The sequence below is a fragment of the Lygodium microphyllum genome, chromosome 25, assembly GCF_053477565.2.
Source record: "Lygodium microphyllum isolate KBCC chromosome 25, Lygodium_microphyllum_v1.1.10, whole genome shotgun sequence".
Lineage (NCBI taxonomy): Eukaryota > Viridiplantae > Streptophyta > Polypodiopsida > Schizaeales > Lygodiaceae > Lygodium > Lygodium microphyllum.
In genome coordinates this window covers 46,128,080-46,139,603 of record NC_141159.1, presented here as the reverse complement: position 1 = coordinate 46,139,603, position 11,524 = coordinate 46,128,080, and the positions used below count along the sequence as shown (strand labels likewise).

The window sequence follows — 11,524 nt, the reverse complement described above, 5'->3', positions numbered from 1 at the left end:
TGAACCCATTGATGTCTCTCCTAATAGCGGTGAAATCTCAAACACATCCGTGTGCTCTGAAAAATCAAAGCAGCCGTTACCATCAATAGTTGCTTGCACCACTCAATCCACCGACAAAAAAATTCACATTAACTTATCAAGAGTGGATACAACATTGTCATAACAAGGTGACAAATTTATACCAGTCACATCCAAGGAGAATCATGACGCAATAACAAAGCCTCAGGAGAAACATGGAAACTCAAAGAGCATAAGCAATCCTAGCGTTGACCAACCTTACTGGTCTAGGCCTGAGCCCCCAACTATGCTAAATCCTAGGCAAACTTCTAGAACCTTGCATGAGATAGCAACCAAGCAAGCCCTCATTGAACATAGAAGTGTCGCAGAATGCTTAACTGAGTTGGATGCTAAGCTCAAAGTGTTTGCACGTGTCTATGTCCTGGCAGACATGGGCGCATTCCCTAAGGAGCAGCTTGAAGAATACTTGCCATTTTCCCTATCCTGGGAAGAGCAAGAACATCTTGACGAGCATTATGACAGGCTCCTGCATGAATGCATGTGACTCACCTTTGACGAGGAAGGCGACGAACTACGCTTAACTGTAACATTCAATGATGTGCTCTGCCAACCAAATCTCTTAGAGATAGAGCAACTAAAGCAACAATGAGAGGGTCGAAGTCAATTTGAAAAACATTGGTTTGAAAACCCCGTTTTGCAATGGCCGAACTAGGAGCCCAGATTATGATAGTCTCAGAGGAGCGATTGGCCAAATGGCGGTCTCAAAGAGACCCAATCTATGTGGCACCAACTTCCTTTCGAGTTCTAACTATCATTTAGGGTATGCACTTAGCTGAAACTAGCCAAGAGAACTCTCTATCTGATAAGGTTCTCGCTGAGGAGGAGTTACATGTTGCCAGTAGACTCGGACAAGGTTCCATGCTACTCGATATTGCAAAATATCTATCGTTATTGAGTAAGCTGCCACGAGTACTAGATGTGTGTGTCACACTCTAGTACAATCTAGAGTTCCACAATTGGCTTTTATCCTCGTGAAGTGACATGGATTCGTAAATATGTATATAAATAAACAATGAATTTTGTGACCCTGTATAGACAATATCAACACACACAAGCAATGATAGTCAAGCGCAAGGAGAAGAGTTAAGTTTGACAGGCTAAGCTCCTCAGGTCCTCCTCTCACCACACATTTAGAAGTCGTGTGGCCATTCCGCCTCCAATGGAGGGCATGCAACCCTCATTACCGCCATAGGAAGCCCTAACCAACATCTCTGATGGTGTAGATGGGGTATTGTCCCTTCCTATACACCTTTCCCCCGTTCCGGTCTATCCTTCCGAGGATGAGCCTTACCCCACTCCATTACAACCAATCCATGCAACTTAGCATAAGCCAAGATCTGCTAATGCTCAAGTATTAAGAGGTCATATATGTAAAGCTAATAGGATCGGATGATGTCTACACCCTCAAAGAATTTGCCACTCCGTTAAACACTAGATGGAGTTTGGAGAGAGCAAGTCCATGTAACTTATCATCAGTGTATGTGCACATAGAAGTCATATGTAGAGGATGAGAAGATAAGGAGAGAAAAGAAGGTATTTGGAGATGGAACACAACCAAACCACAAGTACATATTGCAAAAATTGAGGGTTCACATACAATATTCACAAAAAACTGACCAAAACAAGAAGAAATCTATTGCAAAAATTTTAAAAAATAGCAGGAAATAGCGAAAATGGCTTGATGATGCAATTGCCTAGCCAAGAGGAGATGCCCCACTAATAGGAGAAAACTATCACATATGTAGGCTAGATCAGAAATGTAGGCAGTAGAGGGGCAAACGTAGATTGTACAGATATTGACATCAGGAAGGAGTCAGGGGCAACCATCATCCTTCACAAATCCATGGTATTCATATCCCAAGACCTTGGTTTAGCAGTCCAAAGGATAATCATAGACATGAAGGGAAACATGACAACACTTGATGGGACAGTGATTATCATGGATGTGATCCCTTCTACAAGAATTTTTATCATCGACCCTCAAATGCACAAAAAGGAAATGCAATCAACAATCAAGTTCATGAAGGTGGAAGGCACGATGAGTGAAGATCAGCCCATGACATCCCAAACCAAGAGTGTGTTTCAAATGGACAACCCTTATCTCATGGTTTTGGGACACATTATTAAATACATGAAAATAGGTTGCCTTGGTCAGAACAATAGTTGAGTGATCAGCAATGGTCAAAGTAGTCTTGAAATCAGCAAAGAAAACATAGCAAGAGCATAAAACTTGAAATCAAAAGCCATGTCAAAAGTGGTGTAGCAAGGAAGCATAAACATGTGTTCAAATAAACTATTAAATACAAGACAAAAGAGGAAGGAAAGAAGGAACACTGAAGAACAAAATACATATGAGAACTTATGTGTATACTGGGGAAATGGAATCCATATATCCAACACGAGACAGTCACATACAATAGTGAGTCATTGGTTGTGTGGGCACTGAGACCAGCTCCTCTCTTAGCAAAAGATCCATACATGTGATGGTGACTAAATGACTCAGGAGGAGCCTGAATAAATAGGACAAAAATATGTTCTCAATATGATCATGTCGACTAGCATTTAATGTTAGTCAACCAATAATAAATGCCAAATATGACCAAAATGAAGACCATAAAAATTATTAAAATAATCAAAATAATGCCCAGCCCTAAAGCATGCACAAACTCACACATGAGCTAACATATCTACTAACAAGAACTAGCTAGAATAACTCATATGTTTGGCCTTTTAGGCCAATACAAAGAGCCCTCCTTCTAAATGAAGTAATTTATCATTGCTAGAGACAAGTCATCTTCGATGTCATATATGGGACATTTTCTACTTTAGGCCAATAGATAGAGATATTCAATCCACCCTTCAAGCCAAAGCTCAATAGTACCCATCAGATACGATGGATTTCTCTAGGGCTCAACCTTTGGCATGTAGGGACAAACATCTAAATAGTTTTCATATTCATTCTTTAGAGACTTATAGCCACATTTCTCCAAGTGTATGGTGTTATTGGCATCGAAGCAAGGGTGTTTTCCCCACATTTTCGCAAGCTCTTTAATAACACGAGCTTCTTCCAATGTTGATTATCAACATGAGGGATTTGGCAAAAAATCTTTTCCCACACTTAACAATCCTCCTTGAGAGAATACATTTGCTCATACGGAAACATGAACATAAGACTTAATCAATAGGAAGACTATAGAATGACACATAAATATTGATGGCCTCTAAGTAGCTTTACTTATAAGAATTTTATCGTTTGCTAGTATGTAGGAAAAGCATAGAGGAAAAAGCTGCATTGGCTTTGGCTTCTTGCAATAGCTCCAAACCATGATACTTACTTTGGCTCTCAATGCTAGTAGGAAGAACTGTTTGGCTCTAGACCTCATCATATAGTAACAATCCTCACTAACCTAAACCAGTTTAGACCCCTCCAACAACCAGCCTTGTTTAAAAGTTTCTTTTGATTCCTTCAAGAGCATGCATTAAAATCAATTATTATCAATTTGCCATTATTTGCAAGAAAATCACTAGAAGCTTACTTTCCATGACAGACTCTCCTTCAAGCGACCAGGCACTTAGGGCTACAAAATAAGTTGACAAATTAGGTATGTGTAGGAGACTAAACAAATAGTTGAGTGGCTGAGTTACATATTATCTTCACCTTGTCTCCACTCATTTTTTTGAAACCATAGTGAACTCCTCTTCTCTCTCTAGCTCCCCCTTCTTCTCTCTAGAGATAGGAACCGTAACAGGCTCCTCCTCTCCTTCAAACTCCCCCTTCTTCTCTTCACAGATAGTAGGCTCAGTGGGTATTTCCACATGCTCTCTAGAGATAGGAACGGTAGTGGGTTCCTCCTCTCCTTCCAAACCCCCCTTCTGCTCTTCACAAACTACATGCTTAGTGGGTATTTCCACATATATTTCCGCATCAACCTGCTCATTGCTTGCTTTAGGGTCCCCAAGCACCTCTTTCTTGACATCACCAAAGTCGTGTCCAAGATCCTTCAGTCTTTGTTTGCAACATGGTTGTTTTTGTATGCCACATTAGCCCCACAATCTACAAAGTTCAACAAGATGACCCATAGAAAAAAAGGAAAATAAGAATAAGGTAGACAATATGAGAAAGAAGCAAATAGGTACTCTGTTAAATATATCCCTTGTAATCCCAATTCTTGGCCACTTCTAGGATTCGATAATTGTATCCAACTTTCACACATGTCCTTTGTCATGATAGTGGCAGTGAAACATAGGGGTGGTACTGGTGTTTGAAAGCCATCATGAAAGAACCCACCACATAGGCAAAGTCTAAAGACTCCCCACAAATAGCACAAGTTTCTAAAACATGGATTATGTTGCCTTTATCCACAATGAGGTTTGGGAAGCAATGCAAACCTTGTACCTTCCTCTAATTCTACAATTAGCATTTTAAGAAAATCTCTCTAGGTCTAAGTGTCTTGACTCTTGGCCGTGAGCGAATAACATTCCATTTGTAGAACAAACATGAAAATATCATCAATAGAGTACCGAACAATATCAATATTATAAAAAATAACTAAAAAGTAAATTACAATGTACCAAAGTACACAAAAATATATACCAAAATGTTTCAAAATGCACAAGTAGTTTGGCGGAATATAAAAAACTACCAAGCAATGGGGGCCCTCCAATAAAGTTCACATGAGGATCACCACCAAGCGATAAAGGGCCCTTCGATAAGGGATGAGGGGTCCAATAAGTGATGATGGAGAGTACCAATTATATTCAAAAATAAAAAGTATCAAACAACATCAAAAATATTGTAAAGGTACCAAGCGATGGGGGGTCCTCCTCCAAGTGATGGGGGATCGTCTAAAAAAGTTCTTGTGAGGGTCACCACCAAGAGATGGAGGCCCTCTGCTAAGGGATGGGAGGTCTGTCAAGTGATGAGGAATACCAAAAAATATTTTATATTCAAAAATAAAAAGTACCAAACAGTACCAAAAATACCTCAAAAGTACCAATCCATGGGATATCCTTTGAAAAAGTTTACATGAGGGTCATCACCAAGTGATGGGAGGGCCCTTTGCTGCAGTGAGCACCCCCCCCCCCCCTCTCACTTGGTGGTGACCCATATGATAATTGGTGCGCATGAGGCTCCCTGCCAAGTGATGCAGTTGCCCTCCACCCTAGTGAGGGCCTCCCTTGCTTAGTTGTGACATGTAGGAAGTTTGGTACACATGAGGGTCACCACTAAGCGACCTAGGTGTCCCCCTCGCTTGGTGATGATCCATAAGGCATTTAGTACACATGAGGGTCAATATCAAGCTAGCTCATGTAACTAGCTCAACTTCTACGTGCAGCTTGTTAGAACCCTCTCAACAATGCTTCACAAATCGAAAATGTAATCTAGTTCAAAAGGTCTTGACTTGAGAACATTATCCTCTTCAATGCACATGTTGCTTGCATCTTTTGTATAGTTAGTCTTTCTGTTTGACCCATGTAAGCTACTCTGAAATATGTTGTTTGCCCTCCTCCAATCTTCCAACATCTTTTCTAGCCCTCCAGGCTTGCTTTTGCACATTTCTAGCACGGCCCCAAACTTTACCCATGCAATCTTATGCACAGAAGGGTCTTTTGTTGTAGCACTACACCTCTCAAATGCATAGCACTTGGCAAACTTTGCCATGACCTCTCCACACGATGGGGGGGACTTGATATACTTGTGAAAGAGTAGTCTACAGTCCTTGAAAAATTCAGGTTGTAGATGGTTCATGTATATCTTGGCATTCTTTTGATGTTGCAACTTGACCATTGAGAGCAATTGTTCATCAAGGAGATCAACATCGATCAAGTCCCAAGTGACCTTCCCCTCAAGACTCATGCCACACTCCTCATGTAGTTCCTATGCTCTAAAGTAGAATTTGTTGAGTACTAGGTACTCATCCCTTTTGTTTTTCCTTGTAATGCACAACTATCCAATTAGTTGTTCAATGGCACCCAAAATTCATCATGTAACTAACTCTATGTGATCGTGCAAGTGACGATGTGATTGCTCACCCCTCGTCCTCTTTTTGCCAACATATTTCACTATTGAGATGAGGTGTTTTTTTTTGTCTTTGACAAAAAATATTGTCTATCCTCTCTTTGGCATTGGGACAATAGCTATGGGGCTCACCCTTGTTGCACGATTGCATGCTAGTAGTCTCATAGCAAGTGGAAAAATGGAACCTTGAAAGTGTGAAGCTTCGCACCTTCAACTGACATAAAAGATGCGAGGAAACAAAACCCTCAACACAATAGTCCACATTGAGTAGGAAGAATAAACCACCGACTAGGAAGAACATACATGAAAGAATAATAACTACATGAAACCTAGTCATCGCACGGACATTCGATAGTCTAATCATGTGGGTAGTTGTATCTGATCCATGCGAGCCTCGAAGCCTTATCATTGCATGGATGTTTGACAATCTAATTGTGTGGGTAGCTATGTCTCCATGTGAGCTTCGCTTCTCTCATTTTTTATATTCCATTTTAATTTCAACTTTGTGTTGCATGGATTTCTTCAAAGGCACAAAACGAGATACACAACTCCCTCCAAGTTTGCAAACAAAAAAGAACCAAAAGGAAAAACTAAAAATGGTTACAATCCCTATGAAGTAAAATCAAATATTAGATGCTATAAAGGTTTGCAATGTCCCGAAAATACCGAAGCATTTCTATCCAACCAAATATGCTAGAGGTATGCTCCCCTAATGCATGTCCTTTGTAGAGGTGGGAGGTTGTTTGCATGACAATATAGCTGAAGTAGATCCTTTTGCTCCACACTTACACCATCACCATGACACAACTAAGAAAATGTCCTCCCCTGACTTTAGTTTTGGTGACCTCACAATGGTGCCATGATCCCTTTCTCTGCTTCTTCACCCACAGCTCTTTGCAACATCATGTTGGTGCTTGGACCAACATCCACGGATGCACTAGCTTGGAGTCATCGTAGCTTGAGAAGCACCGTAATAGGGATTCTCCATCATCAGTGAGTGAGAGAGAAAGCACGCTATGGAGCTGCCTATTGAAATATGTCTACATAGTGATTCTAGTTTTTTTGGGAGGTGGGCGGAGAGAGAGAGAGAGAGAGAGAGAGAGAGAGAGAGAGAGAGAGAGAGAGAGAGAGAGAGAGAGAGAGAGAGAGAGAGAGAGAGAGAATACTATGAAAGACCAGGCCATTCATGCAACTTATCTGTGGAGAGAGAGAGAGAGAGAGAGAGAGAGAGAGAGAGAGAGAGAAGAGATGTTGAGTCCTGACCTCACCCCTTCCTCTCAACCCCGCCACGTCCACAATCAATTGCAATTGCCATTAATAGGGGATTGTGGTACTTCAGTCCTTAAGTTTGAATATTTTAATTCTTACATTTCTTCAAAGAAAAGAAAAAACTCTTTTAGCAAATGGGGTTGTGGCATAGTGGTTGGTGTGTGTATTGAGTTTTACAAAATGCACAATCATCGAATGACTAAAAATTGGCTTATTCTACACACAATTCACCAAAGGCATGTGATTTTGTACAACCAAACCATTCTTTCAGCTTGGTACTTTTATTCTACACACAATTCACCAAAGGCATGTGGTTTTGTACCACCACACCATTCTTTCAACTTGGTACTTTCATTGTCTATTATTCATTGACGACGAAGAACTTCCAAGACGTCACATGCACCATCTTCAATGCCTCACCTTTGCATAGAAATTTCCCTTCGATGACCCTCTCAAAATATTTCCTCTCCATTTTTAAGACTTTGTTTTTGGGGAGTCTAAACCATATCAACATTGCAAGCATGAATCATTGCCTATAAGTTAATTGCAAATATGGCTAGTCGTAAATGTCTATACCATCTCCATATTGATATGGAAAGATGAGTATGAATGGGGGATTTAAAAAAGCAAGTCCTCAATTTGGAGTTTTTTCACAAAATTTGTAACTTTATGAGGGATAATCTGGTTACCCATATTGAAAATTTGTATTAAACAAGCTATTCAAGGGACCATTTTTTTCAAACTCTCAAAATATATTGAAGAGAGAAAAATAAACAAAATTGGGTTTCTACCACACATCTCAAAAAGGACCCTTATCAATCAAACTAGTCTCTAAAATAATGAGTTAATCTAAACAAAATACAAAAAGAACTCAATATAAGAAAATACAATTATTTCTCTTGTAGCTATCTAGGCAAATTATGAAAGCCACTTATATATAGCTATTATATAGTAGACTTGGTAGCAACAAAGCTCACTATCTTCCTCATCTTCTTCACTAATCACTCCAAATCTTCTCATATATGCAATGGCTGTAGGGAGCTTTAAATCTAACATATCTAGAAGGGATATAGACAACCCTTTGAGCGAAATTAAAATGAAGTGATCAACAAGCTTATGGAACAAAATCGAGATTACCTTGAGAAAAAAATTATCACAAGTAACAAAAATGAACTTGAAGCATCAAAACTAAGAAAAATGAAATTTCTTTGCGCAAAAAACAAGCATGATTTATAACAAGATCCATCACCTAGTATAGATAGATAGCCCCCTCAGTGAATACCAAGCTTTATGAATGTATTCTTCATTGCAAAATGCAAACAATAAACTTGCATATTTTTCATAATAGGAGTAGAGGAGCAAGATCTAGATTACCTTCAAAAAAAAATTGGCTTGAGCAACAAAAACGAAGTTGGAGCATCAAAATTAGAAAAAATAAAATTACTTTGCATACTAAATAAGCATAGTTTATAAAGAGATCCCTAAGCTATAAATAGACAGCCTCGTCAAAGAATCAAAAAAGCATGATCAATAATTTCACTTTTAGATTCTCATCCAATCATGTCTACAAATGGACAATTGGTCCATGATTAATAATATCTACTTTTACTAGAGTTCTCATTATGCTCAAAAAGAAAAATATCAAATATGTGGTCCCTTCACATCAATATCCAAAATAAAACTCTCAAGTCTTTGATTTACATTTTATGCGTCGAGGAAGGTCAAGCATAAAATTTAAATCAGTTTGCTTGAGGGAAGGTTGATGCATCATCATATATTGATTTTTGTTCATCCCAAGCACACGAATGTAGACAATACATATGCTTGCATGCCAGGAAGGGTTTACTTTCCAACTCTCTCCTTTGAAAGTCAGGACATGTGCAAAAGGGCTCCGGATTGATATGCACCTCATACAATGCTCTAACATAACATAAAATATGACTTTCTCATTTATCACCACTACTTTTTTTTCCATGAAAACTACATCCAATGCCTTAGCCAATGCAATTTTTCTTTCTGCATCCTTAGAAATACCATGTTTCCATTTTTTTCGTCTCTTGCCACTTGAAGAGGTAAGTGGTCTTGTCCCATGGATCGTAGTATTTTTTGGGGGTAAGTGGAATGCTATCATGCTTGAATGCAAAACCTCCTTTTATAAGAATTGAAATCTCCTCTGCATAAGCATTGGTGCCCTTGTCAATAGACCAAATCCTTGGTTGCGCAAGGGTGCATGCTTATTAACTTGTTTATCAACATCTCATATATGCTCCACATCATGACTACAAAACCAGAACCATTGTGCAATAGACTTACCTTGAAATTCCCTCTCTGACCAAAATGAAGGGCATAGTAATCCAAGTGATCCACATTCTATCACATTGCAGCACTTCTTTCTATTTATAATACCAAAACATTTTTGTTTGCACCTATTAATAAGAGCATCCATGTCAGGACCACTTTCAGAGTATCTTCAAGTTGTGAAGGCCAATTGCCTTGAATATTGAATATATGAGTCAATCAAGTAAGTGACACATGCATCATACAAACCAATTTTCTTCTTTCCATCCTCCCCTACCAACCAACTTGCATGCATGCTCTCAGAAAGATTTGTGTTGGGAATACAAACCCTCTCCCAAGGACTCAAGGAAGCTTGCAACCCAATTAAAAAGTCAAAAATTCCTCTTACATGTCTATTTTGTTCTTGTACTTGGGTATTCTTACCCCAATGATATTAGTACATGTGCATGTAACAAATAAAAACATTTATATGTGTAGCACTACCCTAGTGGCCTATCCTATTCTCCCACTATTTGATCCATCTCTTTAATGCTATGGCACTATCTCAAGGTAGTCCTACTTACTACCACCAATTTTTTTATAGTTGTGGCATTCCTCTTATCCTCCCTCTCCAATGGATTTTGAAAGGTGCCAACTCTCACATAAATTCAAGTGATGCTTGCAAAGGTTTGAATGCATGTATTTTGTTGTGTGCTTTTGTAAGCTTTGTTCCAAATGAAACAAACACAATACATTCTCAAGTCCCCCATTGAAAACATTGCAGATCGCCATCCAATTTGCACCTGCTTCATTTGCCATAAAATATGCAAAGTCTGCAAAAGGGTGTCCACACTCGACGATCACATTATTAAGGCATCTCCAAAAGAGAATTTGTGTTTATGTATCCTCTTTCTTTGTATCACAAATAGCAATCACTATGATCCCCTTCAAGCTACATTAACAAATATAGGGATTAGCAACTAAAATATGTCAAGGAAAATTGACAAGAAGTAAGGTTCCCGAATGAACCATGGATTGTACACAGAACAAGACATTGTTGCCTAGTCATCTATTCTGTGTGTAAAGTCAAAGTGAACCCAAGATTGCAAAGGTCTCCATTTCTTGACCATTGCATTCGATTTACCAATATCAATCTAGAGCCAGGTCCTTTAGTAGACATCTTGAAAATGTAACTTTTTTCACCCACCCCTCCTTGCCCTTGAAATCTACTGCCATGAAAAAAAGGAAAAATGCATCTTTTTTTCAACTCCAAAATGTTATCAAAGCCATCTCCAACAACACACTTTTTTTTTTGGGCATGTCATGATACTATTGAACCTGCAACCTCAACAAAAGGGAGTTTGTTAAACCAATAACAATGCTACAAACGATAGTTTGCAGATTTGAATAACCAAAACTAGCATCCGATTTTGAACCAATGGCATCAAATCCTCCAAAATTTTTGTAAGCTCTTGTTCTCCCTCCACCCTTTGAACCATTACTTGTCAAAGATTCAATTATAATTGGTTTTGTTACAATCATTTGAATCTTCTTAGCACCAAAGTGTAGATTCACTTGCAAAACCGAGTGAACTAAATATCTAAATTTTTTAATTGCAGCCATTGAAGTCCCTTGTTGCACATTGTGTGTGTGAGTGTCTACATGAAGATTCAATCTCTCCATGCTTGTGTCCTTTAGAAAAATGTAATAAACTTTGCAATTACAAGTTGCATAACAAATGACAACTTTACTACAATAGTGACAAGTGATTGAATGTTTTTCTTCACTTGCAAGTAGCCCCTTGCTCACTGTGTTGTTGAGGTAACCATGAAAATACATTTTATTATATTGATTATTGCTCTCATAATAAGGACAAATGAC

General features: G+C 38.8%; 1 pseudogene; it reads right to left on the bottom strand.

The window, feature by feature from the left end:
• Positions 1-5,404: 5,404 nt before the first annotated feature.
• Positions 5,405-11,266, bottom strand: LOC148014167 (uncharacterized; annotated as a pseudogene).
• Positions 11,267-11,524: the final 258 nt, after the last annotated feature.